The following is a 27,192-nucleotide window of genomic DNA, read 5'->3' as shown; positions in this document are numbered from 1 at the left end:
TGGGCTTTGCTTTTAATTGTCCTGTTTTCCTGGGTCTTAGAGTGAAGAAGCTGACTAAAACACCACTGTAAAATCAACAAAGGAGAGTAATTTGTGGTCTTATCAGCAGGGATGGGTCTTAAATTCCTTATCTTTGAAAGAATAACCCTAAGGATCACAGATTGTCAAGAAATGTAACATCCTATTGACTTAAGCCCAATCAGGGTCAGAGTAGCCTTAAGTAAATTGCTTTTTTTCCCTTATTTATTTATTCTAATTAGGTATATATGACAGCAGAATGCATTTTGACTCATTGTACACAATTGCAGCACAACTTTTCACTTCTCTGGTTGTACACGATGTAGCATCACACCGTATGTGCAGTCATACATGTACCTAGAATAATAATGTCCATCTCATTCCACCATCTTTCCTGCCCCCATACCCCCTCCCCTCTTCCCCCTCCTCTTTTCCCAATCAAACTCTTCCATTTTTCCATGCCCACAACCACTCTGGAAAGCAGTATGAAGATTCCTTAGAAAAATTGGAATGGAACCACCATTTGACCCAGCTATCCCTCTCCTCGGTCTATACCCAAAGGACTTAAAATCAGCATACTACAGGGACACAGCCACATCAATGTTTATAGCAGCTCAAATCACAATAGCTAAACTGTGGTAAATTGCTTCTTAAGAGAAAACTTGTAGAACTCCAGCACGGAGGCCCTGTTTATAGAATTGTCCCCTTAATTTCATGTGGCAACTGCTCATGTCCGTGTACTACCTACCAGTTATGGAGAGGTATGATAGGGAGAAGGGGGGATGAGGGAAGGGAAGAAATGGGAAACTCAGCAAGACCTGGTGTCAAATTCTTCTCTGGGTCCATGTGTCTTCAGAGGTAAGGACAGATATAGGGTATAGCATGAGCACCTCTCACATGAAGGTCTTATGACCCACTTCAGGGGAGAAAGGCAAGGGGAAGGAGTGACCTTTTTAATTTTGCTGTTTTCTCAAATGTCAAGGTTCCATAATTTGGGGTAGCGTGTCCTGCACCCCATCAACACAAAAATCTCAATTCAGGGACTGCTCCAAAGAACCAGTTGCCCATAGCTCCAAATCTATGTTCCATAGCTAAAAACGTATTGTTTTCAAATAGTGTTCTAATAGAAAAGAATTCTCTCCTGCTGGAATCAAATGAAGCTACATCTATTCAGCAGAGTCAATCTGTGAATACAATTTGAAAACTGCTTTCTTTTATTGAAAACAACAAGGTAAAATGAGGGACCTACTTTTACTCATACATATAAATGAGAAGTAAAATAAGCCTTTTGATTTTCTTAATTTTCTCTACCGTCTATATTGTGAGGGTGAATGCAATGAAAAAATATATATTTTTTTCCCTTTTCCCTTTTGAGGAAGATGCCATTTCTTTTGTTTTGCCATTTTTTTATTCCTGTTTTGCTTCTGAAAGATTTTGAAATTCTAAGAATGCTAAATGGAAGTGAAAATTTTCCTTTCTATTTCTTAAATTGACTAGTGGTGTTTTAGGCTTTGATTTATTTTTCCATTTGTGCCAAACTTTCTTCTATTTTGAATTTTCCTAACACAGTGGTGTCCCTAGTGATTCGTGCACCTTAAGGCAGTATGTCCAAACCTGCCCACTTAAGTCCCAGGGACCAGAGGCCTGGATGGAGGGATCACTGCAATGAACTGGCAACAGACTAGTAAGAGAAAAGGCATTCACATCTATTTAACATGCACAGGGGCATCACAGAAAGGTAAGCACCCCATAACCCAGCGAGATTCAGATCCATACATACTTGGAATTGGGAGATATAGGCAATTTTTGAAAGGTAGTAGGTTGTTATCAAGGGAATGAATGAAGCAAGAGGAGAGACACTTGTTTGCAAATAATTCTTTTTAGGAGACTGAATGGGCCTAGAGTCAGACAATAACTTGTGAAAAGCCTGTCCAGGTATGGTGACATTCCTCAGTCATCCTTCCTGTGATAGGCATTTTGTTAGTGAAACTTCAAGGTGTGAGGCTGTATTTGTCAGCTTTCTGTTGCTATAAGAAATAGCTGGGATTATCAATTTATAAATATCAAAGGTGTATTTTGGCTTACTGTTTCAAAGGTTTCAGTCCATGGTTGCTTGGCCTCATTGCCTTTGGGCCTGATTTAAGGCAGTACATGGTGGGGAACACATGGTGGAGCAAAGCTGCTGAGCTCATGTTGATAGAAAGCAAAGAGAGACATGAAGGAGATGGTGTCTAATATCCCTTTCAATAGCACGCCTCTCAATGACCTAATTGTCTCCCATTAGGCCCCGCCTCTTAAAGGTTTCACCATTCCCCCCATAGCGCCACAGGCTGGGAACCAAGTCTTTTGCACGTATAATAAATAAATACATTAAAGGTGTTTAAACTGCTCTATAAACTGTCTCATTGAACTTCAGAACTAAACATCTCAGTGTGTATGGAGTTAGAGCAGGAAGGGAGAAGATAGGTCATGCAGGCTTGTGTTGGAGACAAGTGTGATAAGTGAGATTTACTGAGTGTGTATTGAACACAACTAAGTAATACACAGGTTTTTAACTTTCTTTGTGCAAATAATGAAACTGTAAGTAATGGAAGAAACATTCTAGCACTTGTTAAGCACTATGAAGGGGCAGCCATTCTTCATATAGCTCAGCCTAGTCTAAGTACTCCACTCAGACGTGGTTTCACCCTGTATTGTGTAATCCAGGGTTTCTGAACAAACTCCCTGCAGACGACAAGTGCTCACCAAGCTGGAGATCTGAGGATTGTGTATCATTAACCAAAAGGAGACTCTGGATGTCTTCCCACTGCACCCCCTCCACTCCCCCCCACCCGCCTCCTTCCCTGTTCAATTTTCTTGCAAAACAGCTATGAATAACTCATCATCTGATAATTGCACTAAAAGTTCACCTAAAAGGATTATACTGTCCTAGATAATAGATTATGCTCCCACCTGCAAATAATCTACTTAAGGCTTATTTTGAGCTCATCTATATGAACTATCCATTGATTTTTTTTTTCCAGAAACAACTTTTATACGGTCTCTTCCATATTGCACATATTCCATCATATGGATCCCTCGGGCATTTTTCAAATCTAAAGTTAATAAAACAAAGGCTGTTGTCCCTTTCGACTCAATAATGTCATAACAATAGAGTTTCATTTATTTTTTTTTATATTTTTCAGTGCTAGAAATTGATCCCAAGGCCTCACATGTGCTAGGCAAATTCTGTATTACTGAGCCAGATCTAAAACAACAGAGTTTTAGAGCTCAAAATCATCTTGTTCAACCTTCTTATTGTCCAAGAGAAAACCTGAGGCCCAGAGAAACAAAATGATTTGCCCAAGGTATGTGTTATGTTTGTGGCAATGTAGATTCAGAACCCTGCCCTGGCAGTCTCAGGGAAGCTATCTGCCCATAACTTAGGGAGGGGCGAAGCAGGACCGACTAGCTCTTCAAAAGAGCAAAAACAGTGTCTTCTTTTTTTGTGGCCTCCACCTGAGCCTGACCCCCCAGAAGCAGCACAGTGTTGGATGCCAAGAGCAAGTCTGTTACCACCTGGATATGGAGGTGACCGTGGCCGGGTTCTTGTCTTGGCACTTCAGGGGCCTGGACCATTTTTTCCTGAGGTGCAAAATAAAAGGTTGGAGCTGAAAACAAACAGTCCTGCAAGTGCTTCCAGGTTTATTGAGTACTGTCACATCAGGACCCACATGATGGTTATAAGGACCAGGGAGACAAAGCAGGTGCCACTCAATCCCACTCACACCTAAGAGAAGTGGAGCTCAGGGAGGGTCTTTCCTGCACGGCTTTTACACAACTGCTGAGCAGCAGAGGGCAGCAGGACCCTTAGGGCAACAGGACTCTTCAGTCAGCCCTGACTCCAGCCCCTTTGCTCCCCGCTCTATCCCATGTTGCTGCTGGTAATTTCTAAGGTCCCCTGTGGTTAATGGTAGAGAGAAGGTCCAGGAGATGGGGGCATAGGGAGGAGAGGAAGAAAAGGAAGTTCAAAACTATGGCTCTGTGGGTACATGTATCTTTGTACATCTCCTTTCTAAGAAAATTCATGATAAACCCTTTTAGGAGAAGAAAAATACCTATTTTCTCTTCCCATCCCAGGTTCATGGCTGAGGACCTTATAATAACAGGCAGATCAACAAGAGAAAAGGAAACAAATTTATTTGATAAGTTTTATATGACAGGAGACACTTCATGAGAAAATGACATGAAGCCATGATATGGCTAATCCTGTGTATTCTTAAGCTAGGTTTGATTAAGAAGTGGATAATTGTGAAGAAGTGTGAGTGGACAAAAGGGTCTGATCTAAAGGTAATAAATGGGGGCGGGAGGTACTTAGCAAGCCTGTTTAGTGGGATTCTTCTTCTTTTTTTTATATTTATTTTTTAGTTTTAGGTGGACACAATATCTTTATTTTACATTTATGTGGTTCTGAGGATCGAACCCAGTGCCTAGCGCATGCTAGGCGAGCACTCTACCACTGAGCCACAACCCCAGCCCCAGTGGTACTCTTCTTATGTCCATGTATCTCCAGAGATAAGGATGTTTCCTTCCTCCAGTAATAGGAGGGCCCTCTCTCACATGGAGTTATTAGGACCAGCTTCAGCAGATGGTCAGAAAATCCATCCTAGGCTTCATGATCTTGTTTAAGGAAGAACAACAGGAGAAATTCAGAGAGAACTTCCTGCTTCTGCCATTTTCTCAGATTCCTTCAGCTTAAAATATTCAATATTCCAAGGTACCCATATTTTGGGATAGCACATCCTCTACCCATTACCTCATCATTTCATAATGGTACCACTGTAAAGAAAATGGGGGAGGAAGGAACAGGGAAAAATTAATTGATGGATACTAATCCTGGTATGCTGTTTTACTGTAAGGTAACTATAGATAGAAAATAGACTGTGGACTGTGTATTTCAGAAAGGATTTTGAAAATTTTTGCCATAAAGAAATTATAAATGTTTAAGGATATGGATATTTTTAACCCAATTTAAATATTACATAATATATACATTATTAAAACACCCACAAATATGTATAATTTTTATTTTTTTGTACAGGTTGAAAATATAAAATTAATTTTAAATTGTTCTCAAAATGGAAATAATTGGTGGTCATAGTCAGACGCTCATGCTGTGGGTACATTACATTGTTTCCCAAGGAGCTCAAAAAATCTAGATACCATGGCAGGTAATTGAACTTGATCAATTGACACTCAAGTGGCCTGCCTCTTCCTCAGGGAGCAAGATAGGAGTGTCCCATCCTCAGAGCCAGCTCCTCCTCCTTTGCAACTTGGTAGGCATTCTCCCTGGGTCAGGCCAAGTCAGAAACTGGCTGACGGGAGGGAATCTTTATGGCTGGAGTATGTAAAACATGACCAATGTTACTCAGAGCAGTCTTAAATCACATCTACTTCCCTTTTATGCTATGCCATTGCAAATTAGCTATTTTTTGCATTTGTAATTGGAAGCTAGAACAGATGGGGAGGCCATGGTTCTAGGAGATAAATCTGCAGCAGTCACCGGGGCTGGGGCTGTGGGTGGGCATCGGCTGCACTTGTCCCTCTGTTGTGATTCATGCAGATGCCACCCAGAAGCCACAGTGCCAGGAATCACCTTGGCCCCTCCCTCCTGTGTAACTGCTTCTTTCACATTTGTGGAGGCTCCTACTTAACCTATCAGAATTCCTTCCCCACCATGGAGAGAGAACATCGAAAGTAGAAGTTGCATTTCTTACAAATTCCCTCAGCTCTCTTCTCTATTTGGAACAAATCAAACTCAGTCCATCATAAATAAACTCTGGATGTTGGTTTTAAAGTCTCAAAAGGGAGAATTTTCCAAGAGCTGAGCAAAAGTCAAGAAATACTTTAGAAAAGCATTTCTTGCAGCTAATCCTCCACATCTCCTTTTAACTGGGAAATGAATTTCAAGGAAACAATTGGCAAATGTGTCCCTGGCACTATACGTGGTGTCTGTCACATGGTAGGTGCTTAATAAATACGTATGAAAGGATGCTTAGTAGAATAATAATATATTTAGAAACTGCACAGTAATTTTGTAGGGTGAGGCTATTTCTGGAGAATCCAATCAGCCTAGGGATCCGCCATCTTTGGCTGTGCCCAGTCCCAGCACTGGAGCCCAGCAGTGGGGGTACTGTCCCTGGAAGATTCCAGCTCGCCCTGCCCCCAGCTAGGCTGGATGACAGGGCATCCCTTTGCTTTCCCAGGGCATCTTGTTCTCTCTGAGAGCACCTTCCAGCTGCCACCAAGGAAGGCCTCTGGAAATGAAACAGAAACTTTCCAAAAGGCTTGGCTCCATTTTCAACCCTGCAGGAAGAGGTTTTACGTTTTGGATATTGGATAGCAGTTTGGACCCAGTTGACACGTCTCTCCCACCACAAATCACCCTGTTGCATTCCTAGATGACATTGGCCAAATAAACTCTGGGATAGCAAGGCGCTGGCTTTCGTTGAAACGTAAAACAAATGAAGAAATCAGGTCTAAGGTCTGAGCATGAGAATGAGGAACTGGTCTGTGAGACCCACTTAGAATCCTGCGTCTGCTCTCCCTGCATGAAAAACACAATGTTGATTCCATGGCTTTCCCTAACAGCCATTCCTACCCAACTGAATCCAGTCTGCAGAAACTTGCTGACAGCCAACAGCTGAATGAAGATGTTGGCCCTGGTAGCAGAGAGCAGGTGTTTGTAGGCGGAAGTCTTGGGTGGTTTAGAACACTTGATTCCCTCTGTAACCTGAAACCTTACATTTGTTACCATTCAGAAAAAACAATATGAGAAGAAATGAGTTTCTAAGAAAGAATAAACCATTCTCTGAAGCTGGTTTAAACTCCTTAAGTGCACACACCATAATGTCCAGAGCAGCCAGGGGAAAAAAATTGTTTATTTCTGGTATGCTGGGAATTGAACCCAGGGCTTTGCACATGCTAGGCATCTACACTCCAAAGGCTTAGATTGGTCATCTGTCATTCAGTATTTCTCTTTGGATGACCCAATTTCTTTCAGGTATATGCTCCATACTATAGACTTCTTCCCCACAAGGCCTTCTGCCTAATTTCTCCCCAAGATGGCCTCTGGGTGAGCACTGTGAGTACAGGCATCACGTGGTGTCCTGAGAGCTGTCCTGTTGCCCAGACACAGAATAAGAAATGGATGTGCAGGATTTTCAACTAGGCAGCTGGTTGGTGCATGGCTGGCTCTCCTCATCTTCCTTGGTTCCCACCCACTCATGCCCAGCTCTCTTTAACCCAAAGTTCAAGTGTAAATAGCCATACCCTCTCACATTGTGAAACAGGCAGGCGTGGACTATTTGTGTCAGAAAAACACAAGGAACCTGCCTCTCTCTCCCAGCAATTTAGTATATATTTAGCCTAAAACAACAAAGGGCCTACCTTTGACTCCTGGCAAAAGAAACATTTATGGGGGATAGATCATTTCACCTTGGTGTGAGCTTTATACTATTAATAAAGCAGAATATACTCCAAGTTCTGTGCTCTATCCAGTAAAGTGTGGAAATATGTGGTCAAGGTCACCCACTTTCTCCTCTAAGTCATGGTGAAGCCTTGTGATGTCCTATTCTCATTTTATAGGCACTTTTTTTTTTTTTTTTTTTTTTTTTTAATTTTTTATTGTGGGTTGTTCAAAACATTACAAATTTCTTGACATATCATATTCCACACTTTGATTCTAGTGGGTTATGAACTCCCACCTTCACCCCATACACAGATTGCAGATTCACATCAGTTACACATCCATTGATTTACAAATTGCCATACTAGTGTCTGTTGTGCTCCGCTGCCTTTCCCATCATCCACCCTCCCCCCTCCCCACCTCTCCCCTCCCCTCCCCTCCTCTCTCTCTACCCCCTCCACTGTATAACCCTGAGGGTCTCCTTCCATTACCGTGTAATTTACCTTCTCTCTCCCTTTCCCTCCCACCTCTCATCCCTGTTAAATGTTAATCTTCTTCTCCTGTTCTTCGTTTATAGGCACTTTTAAATTGCTACAATTTCAGGTTACTATTTTCATGTCTGGAAGGCACAATATCTGGAACTCATAGTAAAAATGGGTTTTCGATGGCAGCAGGCAGGGTCTATTTGTTATAGCTCTTTTTGCAGCAGGCAGTGCCTGCTGGTGTCATGTTCAGCCACAGACTGCCAGCGATTCCTCTCCAGGTTCTCAGCTCACAAACTCCAAGAATTAAACCCATACACAGGGGAAGGTGAGGTGGGAAAGAGTAAGATTTTCTCAAGTGAGAAGAAAAGAAATAGCTCTCACTAAGCGAGAGGGGTCCTGATAGAGGGTTGCTGAGGAAGGACTGGGGCTAGGACTTTTTTCTACATGGCTGGGGAAACTGCCTAATTTTTGTGATAATTAGGTATCGGGAAGGTGACTTGTTCATTGGTTGGGTCCATGACACCCCAGTTGGTTGGTTGTACCCTTTTAGCTGTTGAGTTTGAAATTCCCTGTAGCTCCCACTCAGGTTTATCCAGCTTTCCCCTTTTCCACTTCTCTGGGTCAAAGCGTTTTAGTGTTTGGAATGTTTCTACAGAGAAATTCATGGGGCTTGTCACCCTAACCCCCTGCCTCTTCTTTACTATATCTGACTTTCCTACCTGTTCAATAGTCTTTCCAAGTGGCTGGAACAATATACAATTCATGGTGGTTTTCTCCTTGAGTAGTGAGATTATTAGTGAGTTTTCTTTCTTTTTCTTTTTTCTTTCTTCCTTTTTTTTTTTTTTTTTGTACCAGGAGTTAAAGGCACTTAACCACTGAGCCACATCCCAACCCTTTTTATTTTTTATTTTGGGATAGAGTTGCTTAGGGCCTTGCTAGCTTTGAACTCAGGATCCTCCTGTCTCAGCCTCCTGAGCTGCTGGATTATAGGCATGTACCACTGTGCCTGGCATGTTTTTATCTTTTCTTTATGCATTTCTGTATTAAGGTTTTTTTTAATATCAAATAATACTACATTTACATTTAGTGGAAATTTAGTGTAAAATTGCTATTTTTTCTCAGTAATTTTGTTATTCTCATGAAATAGTTATTTTTCATAAAGATATTATTTGTATCTATATGGGATGGACTTATTTCTGTCATTTTCAAATACATTAATAAGTAAATTTTCCCGTTTTAATTTTATAGTACTGTAAAAAGAGATAGATAAAACCTGCAGAAGGGTCGAGATTGTGTCTCAGTGGTTGAGTGCTTGCCTAGCATATGTGAGGCACTGAGTTTGATCCCTGGCAGCACATAAAAATAAACAAATAAAATAAAGGTATTGTGCCCTTCTACAACTTTAAATATATTTAAAAAAAAAACCTTCAGAAACAATATTTCATGGAGTCTTCAATAAGTATGAAGGGGTCATGATGCCAAAAAAATTTGAGAACCATGTCCATGGGAGAGAGTTACAGTAAGATTCAGAGATGAAGAATCTAAACTCAGGTTCCAATTCTATCATTTAACTGACATTAATTTTAATGAAGTTGCTTCGGTTCAGGTTCTGAAGTCAGACTGTCCTAGTTCATAATTTTGGCTCCACTGCTTACTGGTGGTTTTACCAGGTCTTAGGCCAGAGGCCTGACTCTGGGGATTCAACTAAGCAGGTCTGATTACCGGCCTCAGAAGCCAAACAGAAAAAGTAATGGTGAACTTTAATCAACGTAGCTTCACCATGAAGACAAGGGGACGCATAATCTTGGTTCTGTCTTCTAGGGGCTGACAATGACTTTGGGATTTTATAAAAATCATTCTCCTTTTATAAAAAGGAGAATGATGGCAAGGGTTAAGGGATTTGAACAGTTGCCAAAACAGTGATTTTTTTTTTTTTTTTAAAGAGAGAGAGGGGGAGAGAGAAAGAGAGAGAGAGAGAGAGAGAGAGAGAGAGAGAGAGAGAGAGAGAGAGAATTTTTTAATATTTATTTTTTAGCTTTTGGTGGACACAACATCTTTATTTTATTTTTACGTGGTGCTGAGGATCAAACCCAGTGCCCAGCACATGCCAGGCGAGTGCGCTACTACTTGAGCCACATCCCCAGCCCAGAAAACAGTGATCTTGATGGCCTGTCCATCATTATCTCAGGATTGGTCAGGTAGGACCTTTTCCCTGTCAAGAAAGTTGCTGTTACCCTGGGAAGTTACCCCGGGAGGGTAGCTTCTACTCATCACAAGAGGTTTATTAGTTCAGACCTTGTCGCTGGAACCCAGGTATCTTGGAACAAAGTAGATGGATGCAAAATGGAGCAGAGATGTCAAGTCTTAAACGCTGCTTTTAGCCACCCAACAGACATTTGCAGGAAAAAGTGAACAATCTAAGTCCCTGTTGCAGCATGACCTTGAGTGAGTCATTTGATCTCTGTCTGTAGGAGGGACTATAGGACCTGCTTTATCAGGTTGTGGTGAGCCTTTAATGGTATTAAACTTTTTAAGTGCTTACAACTCTACTCAAAACACAGGAAGAGTTCAGTAAATCCTGACAAATATGAAGATGCCTTTCAAATATGAAAACATCCCTTTCTTTTTCATCATCTCATGGTTCAAAGTTGTCAGTAATAATGAAGCAGGAGATAGATTTGTTATAGGTAGAAATGAGGACCTCAGAGAATGGGATCCCACCACCCCAGATTAAAACTCTAGGTTAAAGCTTGCTGTCCTGTTTGTTTTTGACTGTCTGACTGTAAAGTCCCACTCATGCTTGGGTACCCATACATTCTGTTACTGCCCCAGGAAGACAAGGCCACAAGGTGTTGACATTTCCTTGACTTCCCTAACATGAGTCAACCTCAGGAAGTTGTTTGGAACCCACTCAATTCTTTTGTTTTAAAGAACATGTACAGGACAAACTCAGGTTAAAAAACACATCAGATTGTCCCATTACAGGTGAGTCAGAGAAAGAGAACAATCAAAGGGGACTCTCCAATGAAAGATTAGTTCTTTATTAAAACAGTATAAAAACCCCTAGACAGAGAGGCACTGATGGTACCCTCTTGGGACCCTTCCCATGCTGTGGGAACTCCCCTTGCTTGCCTCCAAAGGAGGTGCCAGGGAACAAAATGGAACAAATTCTATTCCACTCATGTGATTACGTAAAATATAAACCACTGAACTCTCCCCCCCATTGTCTGGGTACTTCCTTCTTCTAGTGCATGAGACAGTACTCACATGACCTGTGTTACAATAACGTGATTCTAAAGGGGCTGGAAACTATTCCTAAACCCACCTCCTCCATCCTCGCCTCCTGCTTCCACTAGGGAGATGCCAACATCACAATAGATCCTTGTTGTTTTCCAGGAGGAGGACAAAATATCAAGGCAAGTTGTGACTCAAAAGCAACAAATATATTCTAAGATTGCTGTGGTCTGGAAAAATCCAGACAGCCAGGCACAAAGGATGCCTAAGATGCCCCCCCCCGCCTCCCCCCCCTTGACCTGGGACACATCCAGCATCCCCTAATGAAGCCCAAACCTGGCTTCTTCCCTGTCCCCTGCCACACCATATGGTCCTAGAAACGCCACACTGCAATGCCTCTGGAGCTCCCCAGTCCTACTAAAAGCAGCATTCCCTTCTCTCCCTCCCTCCCTCCCTTCACCTCTCCTCCCTTCTCCATTCCTTTTCTCCTCCCTTCCGTCCTTTGCTCTCCTCTTCTTCAGTTTTCTCTTGCTTCTTTCCCTTCTCCCAAACACCCCTCCTCCACCTTTCCTCTGGGGTCTGACAGTGCTCTTCTCTATTCAATCTTTCATGGACAGATGAAGGCCATCCAGGAACAACCTCGGAGCCCTGAGGAGTTAGAGCCCTCCAGCCCTGGGGCCAGAGTTCCACTGGTCTCATCTTTCAGCAAAGGTAAACCATTCCAAGGTATTGTGCACCCCCTAGTGGTCACTTCATTACGCCAACTCCTACAGTCTCAAAGACCTGTTTTTTCAGAGGGGAAGGATGACTTTCCTTAGGCTTTTGGAGTGACTTCCACCTTTATGTATACCTACAAAATACTAATTTACAAAAACAATAAATGGATGGGGGAAGGCCAGTAGAGTATAGGTAGATGAACAGGGGAGAGGGGTAGGGAAGGGGAAGGAGGAGAAGGTACCAGGGACCAAAATGGAACAAATTATATTCTACTTGTGTGATTATGTCAAAATGAAACCCACTATTATGTAATGCTAAAATACACTAATAAAAACATGAACAATAATGACTTTGTACTAATAATGCATCAGTGAACATTTCTCTGGTCCCTCACTCTTTAAAACATTTTTTATGAGAAGGTAGAGTAAAAAGAAAATTGTTAAAAATCGAGCTGCTGCATTTTACAATGAAGTTTAACCCATCCAGAGCTCCCTGAAAAATTCTGAACCCCCAAAGCAGGATACAACAGACTAGGCAGTAAATAATGATGCGGGGGGCGGGGGGCAGGGGATGGAAAAAGCAAAGGGCAGAAGAGATAGATCTAGCCATGGTTGAACCTTGACCCAGTGCTGGCCCTTTGATTTGCTAATATACACTTAGATGCACTTAAGAATGCTCATGAGCAAATTCTGTATTCTGAGCATAATATTCCTTCCTCTGAAGAGCCAAATTGGGCCAGGCTGTGCAGCTTCTTCAGGAGACCCTAGAGTGAGAACAAGTCCTAACTACAGATTCCAACTCCCTGGATTGCTGGAGAACTTATTCTTTTTAAATGGCAGATTGCTCCACCAGAAAAATCTCCTCTGTACAGGTTGCTTTATCTTGTAACCTCGAAAGTCAGGTTGTCATAACCTAGAACTCTGGGAAGCATCATCATGAAATCATAAAATCTTGATCTTGGCTAAAGTGGTGTGTTCTTGTATCAATAATTCACGTGGTTGCATACAAATACAATTTTGACAGATGTTAGTACAGACATGAGCTGGTAGAACATCCCTATTAGTAACTATCTGCTTGTTCTAAGAAGCTGAGCAGACCGCTCCTCAGCAGCAGGCTCAAGTTCAGGGTAGGTTAGGAATAGTATTTCCACTTAGACATTTTTAAGATAATGGTAAGAGAGACTCTAATGTTTCTGACAAATGGCAGGACATAAATATGCAGCCAGCATGATTGCTTTTTAATAGGTTCGTGCAAGCAGTAATTACTCCTTTGTCTTATTTGATCCACGCTAATTCCTACCTTGCTCAATTGATTTGATTCGTGGCCCCTGGATTTCATAGTGACAACAGGGAAACTAAGAGGAATAGTGATGTTTCCTGAGAAAGAACAATTCCCATGGCTGTCCCAGAGGAAGAACCAGCCATCGTGGGCCAGGGTGGTGATGGCTGCTTCAGGCATGGGGAGAAACCAGGGAAGGTGACCAGGGGCTACAATATCCTGGCACCAACTTTTTCCTTGGCAATTATGCATTTCATTCATCGGAAACACACACACACACACACACACACACACACAGAGACGGTAAGGGGAAAGGCTCTTTCCTGAGTGGGCTAAGTATACACACTCTTCTAGCTATACTTGAAGTTTAAGACCCAGAAAGATCTATCATGAGTGCTGATGCCAGCACTTACCCTTTTTTAAATTTATTTGTATTTTTTTTATAGTTGTAGTTGAACAGAATGCCTTTATTTTACTTGTTTTGGTTGTGTTTTGTTTTATGCAGTGCTAAGAACTGAACTCAGTGCCTCACACATACTAGGCAAGTGTCTGCCAATGAGCTTCAGCCCCAGCCCTAGGGCTTACCTTCAAGTTGCATATTCTGCTGTAAGAGTATTATTACAATTTCATAGAGGCCATTGTAAAACACAGACACTGCATTGAAAATGGGGGCCCTGGAGACTCACTAACGCACCTGGAAGCATAGGGAAGAGGCTGAGGTTTTGTGTCTTGAGCATTAAAATATTTTGTATGGTGTATCAAGCTTGTAGTTTAAGAAGTAATATGGATTGCAGTATTTAATTGCTTGTCTTTAATATGCTCTTTTGTCATGGTTGGGTAATTAGCTGTGGACTGGGTTCAAATTCAGGCATCTCTCCACGAGACTGGCTACCAACCACCCAATTTGTTGGCGCCATTATTTAATTTTTCAATAGTCAAGTAGTAACTGATACCATTAACTAAGGCCGAAGAGTTGTACCAAAGCAAAACAGGAGCAATGCAAAATCCTTATTGTCTGTGAAGAGAAAATATACCATTTCATCAGAAGAAAAGTTTTTTCCAACATCAATTTTATGCATGTACATTCCTATGGGAGATGCCCTGACCTTGCTGGCTTAGCCCCATCCTTCTGGTTGAGCCCATTAGGAACAGAACAGGAGTTGGTGTCAGAAGACCTGGGGTTTGAGTGTTGGCTCCTTAGGTGTTGTTGGGTCAGTCACTTAATATAAAGAAGGAAAATATACTGAACAATTAGCATGAGTATTAAGATAAAGATTGCAATGTGCTATTTAAGGTAAGCCTTTTTAAAATTGTGCTTCTTTTTATGATAGTTTTGCTCATCCTAGATGTAAGGGTCAGACCTTCCCACACACTCTTGAGTTTCAATGGTTCATCAGCACAATCTAAATATATGGTTTTAAAAGTCAGGCTATATCTGACTACATCCTGGAATGCTGACTTACTCTAGGGTCCTTACTCGTGGCTCTCCGTTCTTGCTCAGTAACTGAAGTGTCTCTGATTTCTTCCAGCTCTTCCCAAATTCAATCGCTTGATAAGTAAGCCAGAGATTAATATGAATAATCCACTCTTGCACTCATTTGTCACAGTTTCTACTTTTGGCCCCGCCCACTCCATCCATCCTTCCTCACCATCCTTTCTTACAAACAGAGCCTACACAACATTTCATGAACGCAGTAAGGTCTGAAGCAGAATGCTGGCAATGAAGAGATCTTGCAGTCATTTATCAGTTTTTTAAAAAGTCACTTTTTGTTCCTAAAGCCACTTTATTTAATTGCCTACTTTAAAAGGTTTGGTATGATGAAAGATTGTTTTTGATCCCCAGTCCCCAAGTACTAAAGATAAAATGCAAAAGATGGAAAAAGCGTTCCAAGTTGAGGTGAAAATTTTACCAAATGAACATCAAAAACAGGGACAGCAACTTGTAAATGATTTGCTGGCCTCACTGGAATTTGTCTAGCTGTACTTTGATCTTGGTGACGGGTGGTGGCTGAGCTGTGTAAGGTGATAAAAACCTTCTCACTAAAACAAAGGGGCTCAGACAGGACAAAAGGAGAACGGGTTACCTATTTGGGGGTCTGTTATTTTTCATCGGCTCGGTTTCCTTGTCTTATGACACCTGGGGAGAGACCTTCAGGTGAGAGGGTCTCGATGGCAGGAGTTTGTAAGATATGCGAGTGCGTATTATGCATGAGGTCTCCATTTGGAAAACTGCAGTCTCAGGCACTAACCAAGATGAATGACAGTGATGCGTTCTTCATACTTAAAGGCAGAAGATACCTCCTAGGTAGGCACTTTTTCTATTTATGAAAATTTCCATCACAGATTCTAAGAATTTTTCTTTTTCTTTTTTTTTTTTGAGAACAAAGTATGAAATCAAAAGTATACTGATACTTGATGTATCTGAAAAATTGTGATATCTCACAAATTAATTTTGCTTTTTTTTTTTTTCAAACCCAAGGCCTCAGGCGTGCTGGGTAAGTGCTGTGCTAGAGAGTGATATTCCCCAGCCCTAACTTTCCTTCTTAAAATCCCAAACTTAGAAAAAAAAAGCAGACTCCTTGGGATGACAACCTTTCTAAAATGAACTATATGTGTGACTGATTTATCAAGGAATTTATGAAGGTATTATTCTTCCCTTAACCCTGGCTTTCAGTGGTACAATCCCAAATAAGACTTTTTCACTCTACTAATGACATCTCAGTCAGAATCCATAATTCCTGGTTATTTTCAGCTACTGAAAGATAATCTGCTAAATTCATAGGTCCTTCAATTCTTGATACAGGCAAGGTTCAGGGACCAAGAGCTTGGGGTATAGTATGGAGTCAGGTTTGTCCTTTCATTCTTCTTCTCACCCCAGTAAGTTACATCTGGTTAGCAGGCAGAAGGGATCCTGCCCTACTCCAGGGTCCAGCAGCTCTACAGGGAAGAGGTGGAAAAAGGATGGGGAAGTACCACAGCCACAGCAGCATGCCCATGGCACATGGAGATAGCAGTGGGTATGGTAATAGGTGGTGTGCAATAACACTGTTGCTATGGTTTGGATGTGGCTTATCCCCCCAAGGGTCCATGTTGTTCAGCATAGTGATGTTAAGAGATGGTGAGACCTTTCAGAAATGGGGCCAAGTCATGGAGATTTAGGTCGTTAGGTCATTAAGAGCACCACCTTTGGAAGAAATTAAGATAGTTCTCATGGGATCCTAAATAGTTCCCTTGAGAGGGTTGTTACAGAAAAGCAAGACTGGCCCCCTCTTCACTCTCTGGCTTTCTGTCTCACTACTATAATCTCTCCTCCTACATGCTCCCTCCATGCTGCCATCTGCCATGATGTGACAGCCAGGAAGCCCTCACCAGAGCCAGTACCATACTACTTGGATTTTCAACTTTTAGCTCCACGAGTTGAATAAATCTCTTTTCTCTCTAAGGTATCCAACCTCTGTATTTTGTTACAGCTATGGAAAATGAACTAATACAACGACAGATAGCTGGATATTCATCCAAGTACAAGTGAACGGATGAACTTCACATGTTGTTTTATAGAATACAGAATGATAGCTCTCTGGCCTGCCTTTTATTTCCTCAATTTTGGTGATCTAATCTAATGTATAGAGAGTTCATCCTCTTTCCTCAGATGGTGTTTTTAGTTTCATCTCAGTCTCCTCCATCACTAAAGACCTCAGAGACCAGCAGTCTGATCTCCCTTTAACCTCACCAGCAGCCCACACTGCCAACACAATGGCACACTCTATTGTTTGTTTTGGTGGCTTTTGAGACACTCTTCAGCTCTCACCTTTCTCTAAGTCCCGTCCTTTTTCATGTGGAACCATGGGAATGACTAGGATATTTTCCCATTCTTTCCAAGGAACAGAGAGAAGTTGGTTGGGGCAGAGCTGTACTGCACTCTTCCAGGGTACTACCATGGTCTAAGACTTGCTGATGCAGAGGACTCCACCAGACCTTCCTCCCTCAGAACACTCTGGACCAAAAAGCGGCAATAGTCCCTGTGCACTTGTGTGCCCCAGCTCAGAGAATTCATGTCATGTCACTTCTGATAAAGAATTCTCTCCTTTAGTTTGGCTCATTAAGTCTTCATGCAGGGGATCAGAAACAAGCCTCCAATTTCCATATGTGATTGTTCGAAGAAAAGGAGAGGATGCAGTTCAACTTGAGATAAGAAAAGCAGGGTTTGCTTACGCTGGGTAAGATTGCATATCTTACCCAATCAGGAAATGGAATCAAATAAAAATCTTCAATTCATGAAACAGAGGATTGCTTCACTGCTCAAAGATGTTTTTGTGCCTCAACATTCTTAGAATATTGACTTAAACTAGGATTAGATTCTAATTTCCTCATAGTGGAGCTCTCAGAAAGCTTAGTTCCTAAAAAGTTTACATAAAGAAGAAAAAGAAACCCCCATACGCACAACCTTCCAGATTCCCACTGTTCACCGTTACACGAGTACAGTGACTTTTCTGTATTGCTGTCCAGGAATCACCCTACCTCTCGGCCTTACAAGAGGAAGCTCCTTAAGCATCATGTCTTACCACACGGGAAGATATCACCTCCTGGACCAAAGAGAACCTTTAGCTGTCTTGACTTGTCAGGCATTGATTGATGTGTAGGATTCATGTAGCATTCCTCAGGAGAAGTTAATGAATATACATGAATAAAGCATTTCATTGGTGGCTGGGGGGAGGGGGAGGTGCATGAAATTATTTTTAACTTATTTAATTTGGCCCATGATACAGTCTTGTTAGAAAACTAAATAACAGAACTTCCCCCTTGAAGAAATGGCCTAACAAATTACAGTCAATAGAGGCATAATATATTTTGTATCAACTAGCAAATATAAACATACCAACTATAAACGCCTGACTGTGCACAGTGCATCACTCCATAAATGTGGCTAACTAATTATTAATTCATATTGATGCTCTCTTACAGATAAGGACTTCTTGTTTTTCAATATAATAAGTGCTGAAGAAATTGAAGGATGAAAGTGTTAACTGATCTATTGATTTTTAGAAAGTATTTAGATGCTGGTTACTACATTTTTTTTTTTTTTTTTGGTTGATTGGAAATTTTATTATCTTCAGATATCCCATCTGAATGTTCAATGTTTTTTGTTAATACTTAATGTGACACATCTGTAAAAGATAGATAGATATTCAGGTATGACCACATCTTTTGGGAAGCCATCCGTGAAATACATGAGGATCTTCTCCAGGCATGGGAGTCAGGGGAGTTAGGCCTGGCCTTGGGAACTTCCCATGGCTGACCCATGGCAATAGATTGCCCAATGCCCGTGACCTTTCCCTCCACTCTGCTAGGAAAGTGCCTCATAGTAGCTCCGGAGATGGGCCTAACCCATTAGGAGCTGAACAGCCCAGCTTTAACCTTTTTTGGAGAAAAACATTCTATAGAATCTCTTTGATGTTTCCTGATATAAATAAAAGTGGCGCAGGCTCCATCTTGGTCCAGAAGTTTGATTGGTCTGATTAGCTTGCCTGACCTGCTTTTGAAACTTCTTTCTGTAATTTTTTTTATTTGCTCATTTGTTGGAGATAAAACCCAGGGCCTCACACATGCCATGCAAGTACTCTACCACTAAGCTACATCCCCAGCCCTGGTTTTATTCTTTATCAGAACAGAATAAAGCAGAATACTAGAGTTCTGCTAAAGCCAAGTTGAACTTTAGCTGCAAAAAGTTCTAACCATCTAATCAACAGAAAAAAAAATTGCACACTTTCACTCAGATACAAACTTGTCCAATAAACTTGAAACAGTTAACAATGGAATGTGAACTCAGAAAAATTATTTTTCATGATCCTGGGATTTGGTGAAGTTTCCCCCTCATATATCTTCTATACCTTCAACTTGATGTTTTCAAGACTTCATGTCTCACCTCCCATTTCAAACAGAAGTTAAAAATTCAGTATTAGAAGCTATCATAGTCATAGTTATGGCAAAAATCTTATTCATAGCTAAATATTAAATTCTGAATAATATGAAGTTGAGGTTATGACCTGCAGTGAGCTGGATTTAAGGAACTGCACTGAGTAAGAACTAGGATATATTATTAAGTGGGGATAAGTCTTCAACCATCCAGTTTGCAAGGCAGGTAGGAACATAGAAGATGGGTACTATCTGCAAAATCCTGAATCAAAGGCAGTCCCAGTCTGCCACACAGTTGACCAGAAAATACATAAACATTTGGTTCCTACCATCTCTGACTTCTCTGTAAAAGCAGACTTAGAGCACAATGATGAAGAACAAGGGGAAATGGAGCCAATTGGACCATCGAATCCTGAACCCTCAAATATTGGCATATGTCTCTCTGAATTTCAACTTCTCCATCAGTGAATCCAGGACAGCATGTTAGCTTTCTGTCACTATAACAAACACCTGAGATAATCACTTTATAAAGCAAAAAGATTTATTGTGGCTTATTGTTTCAGAAGGTCTAGTCCATGCTCTATTAGCCAGCCCCATTGTTTTTGGCCTGTGGTGAGGCAGCACATCTTGATGAAAATGCCTGGCATAGCAAAACCATTGACTTCAGGGTCGGACTGCGAAAGAGTAAAAGAGAAAGAGACCAGGATCTCACAATCCCTTTCAAGGACATGTGCCCAGTGACGGGAAATCCTCTCAGTCGGCCCTACCTCTTTAAGTTGTCACCACCTCCCAATAGCACCAAGTTGGGGACCAAGCCTTTAACACATGTGCCTTTGGGGTACACTCCAGATCCCAACTATAGCAGATAGTAATAATGCCTATTTTCTATTAGAGCTGGGTGACAACTTCTGAATCACTGTTGAAAGGTTAAATAAAATCCAGGACATGCAGAATCAAAAGAGTTCCTAGAAGCTGAGCAGTGTTTGATTGTGGTTCTTATGTATCACCTAGTGTAACTCCTACAGATAATCTGCTCCTCATCATCTATCTGCTTGGCTACTGTTGCTTTGAATAATTTCTTTCCAGTCTCACAAATTTCCTAGCTCTTCCTGTTCTTCCCTTAAACTAACTTCTTCTATGAAACTTACCCACATTTGTGTTTCCATTATGTGGATCTCCATCTTGACTACCAAATTTGGACATATCATGAGGATAAACAATACCATGGTTTTTATTTTAATGACCTTTCACAAGCAATTCATGAATATTTGTAGCCTTAAGTCCTTAAATGAGGCAGCATTTATATAGTCTTAAGATTTTACAGAGGAGGCCTCTTTAATTCATAATTCAGAAGTATAAATTTCAACAAAATTATAAATAATAAGGAATCAAGGAGCAAATGATTTTTATTCAAGTGAAGATTATTTATTTGCAAAGGCATGAAAATAGATGATGCCCTGTGGAGATAATTGCTAGATCCATGTGAACTTGACTTTCAGAGAAATGGTGTGTGATGTTCTGCTTTTCAGTTTGTAAGTCAATCATCCAAAGCCCAGGAGCATCTAGGTAAGTAAAGAGAAGAGGTAAAATGTAATCAAAGCAGGTTACCATAGCCTGCTTATTCAGCTGTGAAGACATGCAGTAAAATGGATAGTTTTAAATAAAAAGTATGCATTCATTATAACATAAAATGAATATTTTTAATTAAAACATGGGTCTTTAGAGCAATAAACTGAGCATTAAGAAATAGAATGCAGTGATATAATTAAGACAAAATGAATATAATCCTTTTAGTCATCTCTAGTTCACTGTAGCCCTCCTACAGATTTCTGTGGTTCACAGAACCTATTGATAAAACAGACCTGCCTCCTTCCTTAGCAAAGAGAAGCATAAAGAATCTGCACTAGGAGGCAGAGGTGTAACTCAGTGGGAGAGCACTCACCTCTCATGTGCAAGGTCTTAGATCTGATCCCAGCACCCCCAAAATACTGCACTCAAGGTCAGAAAACAGAAGCCATAAATCTGCTTCGCTGGGCATGGTGGCACATGTGTATAATCCCAGTGGCTTAGGAGGCTGAGGCAGAAGGATTGTGAGTTCAAGGCTAGCCTCATCAACAGTGAGGCACTAAGCAACTGAGATCCTGTCTCTAAATAAAATACAAAAGAGGGCTGGGGAAGTGGCTCAGTGGTGGAGTGTCCCTGAGTTCAATCCCTGAATCCATGTAACAAAATTTTTTTAAAAAATCTACTTCTGATCCTGTAGGGGAATTTGGGAAAGTGCAGCCTTCATGAATTTCATTTCACTAAAATGCAAATGAAGGGGTTGAATTTGATGTCCAATAAGTTCCCTTCTTTCTTCTTCTCAAACATTCAACACAATACTAGCATAGCCTTGGAAGGGTAAACTCCTATTATATGTTCATTTCTAAATTATGAATATTAAGATTACTGAATCCTTAAAACATTCTCATTTCACGCATCTATAATGGGTTGACTGATTTCTAGCCTGCTGTAGGTAGAAATGAAGGTGGGGTTTCACTTTAATCATGACTAAAATCACACTACAGACTATGAAAGTTCTGCAATTCACTTGGAAACAGGCTCTTTGCTAGACTAGGAAATGAACAGAAGCTTCAGGGAAATTAGGGAGTTTGAATGGAAGTTCATTGACTTCGTCTGGGAGACAGGATTCTGGAGACTCCACTTGAATAGTGAAAAAGAAGACTGTATTCCTCAGGACAGAAGTATGGAACTGGGAGGAAATTAAGGAAGCAAGCTGTATGAAGGAATATTTACCTGGATTTTTGAAACTTAGCTGTTCATATGCTTCATATACACAAATCCCTTTTCTTCATCATAAGTAAAATTTTACTTTAGGCAGACTTACTGTTGTTTGAAACTTTTCTGTAATTGCCAGAATTCCAGTTTGCACATAAGCAACCCTTGAGTCATTCCTATTAAGGACAATTAGAAAAAGAAAGATCTGGATCTAGAGAAGAGGAACAGGAAAAATTTTTAAAGAGAAGTAGAATTTTTTTTCTGTGTCATCTAGGGAAAAACATATGAATGAACAAATGAAAATAAAATATTCTTTCTCCAAAACATAAAGGTTTATATTTCTAAAAACACCTGACTTAATTTTTAGTTCTGGTCATGATGAAGTTTCAAGTATCATACTCACCCACCAAAACACAAAAACAACAAAAAGGATAAAATACCCAAAGCAACTCTTTTCAGGCAATAGACAACAGATGGCATGTGATCTTTTTTTTTTTTTTTTTTTTTTTTAATTTTTTATTGTTGGCTGTTCAAAACATTACATAGTTCTTGATATATCATATTTCACAATTTGATTCAGAGTAGGGTCGAAGAGCAGGAGAAGAAGATTAACATTAAACAGGGATGAGAGGTGGGAGGGAAAGGGAGAGAGAAGGGAAAATGCATGGAAATGGAAGGAGACCCTCAGAGTTATACAAAAGTACATACAAGAGGAAGTGAGGGGAAGGGGAATAATAATATAAGGGGGACAAACGAATGTCAGTAGAGGGAGCAGAGAGAGAAGAGGGGAGGGGAGGGGAGGGGAGGGCATGTGATCTTTGAGGGAAAGGGAACAGTCCATTCACTGTGACATCTTACCTAGCAGCAGCTTCCAAACTGTGGCAAAGGAAAATGAAGCCCACACAGATAGCAGTGGTCTTACTGAGCTGAGGAAATAGATTGGTTAAAGACTATTAAGGCAGCTAGATTTGGGGGTGGTGGGGGATTAAGACACTGTAAAACAAAGGAGTTTCTCAGAGAAGGGCCACCAAAATCTTGGATTCCTAGAGTGTCTCAAATCCTTGAGTCTTTGGTTGAAGACTAAACTCTGCATGTGCAAGGTGAGATCCTCTGGACAGTGAACAGCTCCTGGAAGTCTCTGAGCAGAATGGAGTTCTCAGAAGTCATGCAGGGCTGGGAGATGTTGGAGTTTCCAACCTGCCAAAGTGGACAGAACTTGCTGAACAACTCAGGCATTCCATTAAGAACCAAAAAAGGGCATACCTAGAATAAAGACAATTCAAGTCCTACCCTAACAAAACCTAAAATAATTCTCAGGAAATTCAAATTGATCAATCAGTAAATTTACCAAACAGCAGAAGTAAATGCAATGTTCTTTAAAGAAAAGCATCAAAATTCAGCACTAAATAGCATTCTCAAAGACCAGCATAGATTAAAAAATTGTTAGATGTGACAAGAAGCAGGAAAACAGTGCCCAGAACCAGGAAGAAAGAAAGTTCATAGAAATGGACTCAGTGATGACACAGGAAGAACTTTAAGACAGTATTACAAATTTATTCAAAGGTATTAAAGAAAAAATGAACATAAGGAGTTAACATCTCAATCAAGAAATGAAACATAAAATATGAAGCCCAATGGAAATTATATATATCTTGAAAATTTAAATGTATAAAATTAAAAATTTCAACTGGGTACAGTGGTGCATGCCTGTAATTCCAGCAGCTTGGGAGGCTAGAATTGGGAGGTTGCTTAGTGAGAAAACTTAAGCAACTCAGTGAGACCCTGTATCTAAATAAAATACAAAATAGGGCTGGGGATGTGGCTCAGTGGTTGAGTGCGCTTGAGTTCAATCCCTGGTACAAAAAAAAAAAAAAAAAAACAAAATATATATATATATATATATTACTATATTGGTTTAGCAGCAGATTAGACATTGCACCAAAAATACGACAGTGAACTTGAAAACAGAATAATAAAAACTATCAAAACTAGATTACAGAGGAAAAAAAAGAACTTCCAAACATAGAACTCAACACCCTATGGAACAGCATCAAGTTATCTAATGAACCTGAAATTAGAGTCACATAAGAGAAAGAAAAAGATAGAAGCAGAAAAAAGTACTTAAAGAAAATAATGGCTGAAAATTTCCAAACTTGTGTAAAAATTTCAACCCACAGATCCAGGAATCTCAGCAAACCTCAAGTAGAATAAACTTCCTGATAACCACATCAAGGATGTCATAGTCAAAAGGCTAAAAACCAAACATTAAAATCAGCCAATGGGACGGCGAGAGGATCTCATTATGACATGGAGTTGAACAGGATAATTGTTGACTTCTCAGAATACACAATGCCAGCCAGAAGTCAGTGGAATGACAGCTTAAAGGTGCTGGAAGGGGCAAAGGGTGGAGCAGAGGACTTGTCCACCTAGAATTCAATAACAACTAGAAGCATCTATCAAAAATGAAAGTGGAGAAAGACATTAAAAAAAAAGAATGCAAAAACAAAAGGAGAGAGAGAGAGAGACTGTTTCCAGAAGTCCTGCAACAATAAATGTTACAGAATGTTCTTCAGGCTAAAAGGAAACAATACCAGTTGAAAATCAAAATCTTCACAATGGAATGAACACCAGAAACAGTAAATATATGGGCACATATAAAAACATTTTTTTTTCTTATGCTAGGGATTGAAGCCAGGGCCTCCTGCATGATAGCATACCCTCTGCCACTGAGTGACACACCCAGTCCCTAAAAGACATTTTTGTTGTTGTTTTAAATTTTTTTTACAGCTAAGTTAACTGTTTGAAGCAAAAATAAAGCACTGTATTGTAGTGTTTATAGTACATATTGAAGATGTGTAACACAAAAACACAAAGATGAGAGGGTAGTAAATGGGGGATAGGGTCTAAGATTTTATTGGGAAGTGATAGAATAGGCTGATAAGTTAAGGATGTGAGGGTAATCTCTAGCGCAGCCATTAAAAATGAAAACAAACAGGAATTACTCAAAAATCTTACAGAAGAGAAAAATGGAATACTAAAAAACAAAACAAAAAAAATTAAAAAAAACATTAAAGAAGGAGATAAAACTAAAAATGCCCAGGTGGAACAAATGGAACACCAATAGTAAATAAACTCCTGAGCCACATATAACAATTCCTGAGGGAATTCAGTTCATGTGGGAAAATCCCTTACAAGTATTGTTATATTCACTAAAAATCACAATCATGGCAGTGCACAAACTCTGCAGTAATATGTATGATAATTCATACCTATTAAGTTAGTCTGAGTTATTAATAATTTCTATTTACTATCTTGTACTCAAGAGAAAATATTAGAAATTCTACACTCAGCAATTTCAACAAGAGGCCTGGAAATTCTGCATTGTCACATATAAAATCCATTTTGAGGCTAAGAATTATTTCCCCAGTGATTGAGGTATTTCCAACTCTATGACTGGGAGTTTTATGTGGCTGTTTGATACAAAAAGGTTTGGGTGTCATCTTTTGTGCATGTCACCTCACCAGGAAACCTGAGGATCTGATACCAGAGGCTCTAAAGGGGACAGTGGAAGAGCTTAGACTTTAGAATCAAAAAGACTTGCAGTTAGAGTGTTGAATAATCCCCCGCAAGAACTGTAAGGTGCTTGGAGAGAGAGGTGATGAATGAGCCAGGTGCAAATGTCCTCACTGAATGTGGGAGTGACCTGAAGATTAATGGATGGCTGGACTGAGAAGAGGGTCATGAGTACATACACATCAGTAACCTGATCCTCAAAGCTGCAGTCTGTGATCCAACAGGCATTCCAGCGGGCATTCTGGAAAAGGTGATGTGGAAGGGCAGCCATGGGAGGAAGGGTGAATCTGGAGTAAAAAGAATTCACATTATAAAACAGGACAGATGAAAGGAGAAAGCTTGATTCTCTGTTTATTTCTTTTCCATTTTCCTTTTGCATTTATTGGAGTATTTTAGGAATTGTCAATCTTCCTGGACAATAAATTCATTGGTTGTCATTGACAACACAGTAGGGCACTGGCCACCAGTTTCTCTAAAGGAAAAGGTACCCCCCACCCCCACCCCCACCCCCACCCCCGCAGTGGGACAGAATTAAGAGGCACATGTGGACTCCCTCACCCTCTCCAGTTTTGGGGATGTCCTTTCTGGAGCTTCTGTCTGCAAAACACACTTGGAAGGCTCTGGGTTTCACAAGTGGAGGCAGCTTCTTCTTTTAAAAATAATGTCTCCAATTTAATTCCATTGCTGTTGCTATAATGTGAACGGGAACATCTTAACTGCCACGTTGTTCGTTTTCTCCATCTCTAAATGTGGAAGAGGGTATTTACAATATACGCAGCTGATGGGGAGTCTCATAAAACAAAGTAATTACAAAGACTTTTATGTTGTATGTGATAAAATAGAATTGACTCCATTTCTCCAGCCTTTAAAACAATGTGTAATGAAGTCAATGTGCCATTTTACAATGACTAATGAAATCGAATTTAAATACAAACTTTAGTCATTTGTAAAATTGAAAAAAAAAAATGCAAAGGATTTAATAAATTCTTTACTTTAGTCCAACAAAATGAGTACTATTTTCTTGTCCTGAATGACCTCTTGAAAGTCATAAAAGCCAAGATGTTACCTACGTTGTTCCTTTAGAAATATTTGCTTCATTATCACTGGAACTAGAAGTCAATCAGGCAAGTCCAGTTGTGAGATTGTTTCCTAAACCCCATGCTTCAATGCTTTGTTCTACTTTTAAAAGTGGCCAATTCCAAACACCTCTGAGCTCATGAGTAACATTAAAACAAATATGCACACTGAGGGAGAGTCACAGCAACCCTTCACTAAGAAACAGAACAACTCAATCAAACAACTCAGCTGTTCATGTGGCAAAGGTCCTAAAAGAGAGATTTGCCAAAGCGTTTGAGGTCAAGGAACCCAAGGCTATGTAGAAAAATTTGCTCTTATTCCCCCCAACCCATGGTTCTGATTTTTAAGTATAAGGGATTGCTCATTGCCTGGAGCTCATTAATCAGCGTAACTTTTGATTGCAGAAAGTGCAGTCCTAAAGATTGTACTCTGAGGACTTGGCAGGGAGATTCCATGCCCGTCCCCTAAATGTGCCAGAACACCCTGAACTCTGCCAACTATGATTGCACTTGGCATTAATTGAAGATGCTGAGAGATATAAGCCTTCCTGAGTTTAGCCACCTGGAGCAGATTAAAATCTGGGTCCTGCCGGTAAGGAGGTCTGAGAGATTGGGAATACAAGGCTGTTTTAATCTTTTCCAAGTCAGGCTGTTTAGAAATATCCATACATCA

General features: G+C 40.4%; 1 long non-coding RNA gene across 1 annotated transcript; it reads left to right on the top strand.

Moving 5' to 3' along the window:
- The first annotated feature begins 15,206 nt into the window (after window positions 1-15,206).
- LOC124078305 (uncharacterized) lies at window positions 15,207-17,459 on the top strand. The gene is made up of 2 exons (XR_006846870.2): window positions 15,207-15,484; window positions 17,060-17,459. It is a non-coding gene; the product is annotated as an uncharacterized LOC124078305 (long non-coding RNA).
- The last annotated feature ends 9,733 nt before the right edge of the window (window positions 17,460-27,192 follow it).

Source organism: Marmota monax, unplaced genomic scaffold (genome assembly GCF_021218885.2).
Source record: "Marmota monax isolate L192 unplaced genomic scaffold, Marmota_monax_Labrador192_F-V1.1 WCK01_AAM20220418_F8-fsc00098, whole genome shotgun sequence".
Taxonomy (NCBI): Eukaryota; Metazoa; Chordata; class Mammalia; order Rodentia; family Sciuridae; genus Marmota; species Marmota monax.
The sequence above is the reverse complement of the archived record's forward strand: the minus strand, read 5'-3'. Positions and strand labels throughout refer to the sequence as shown.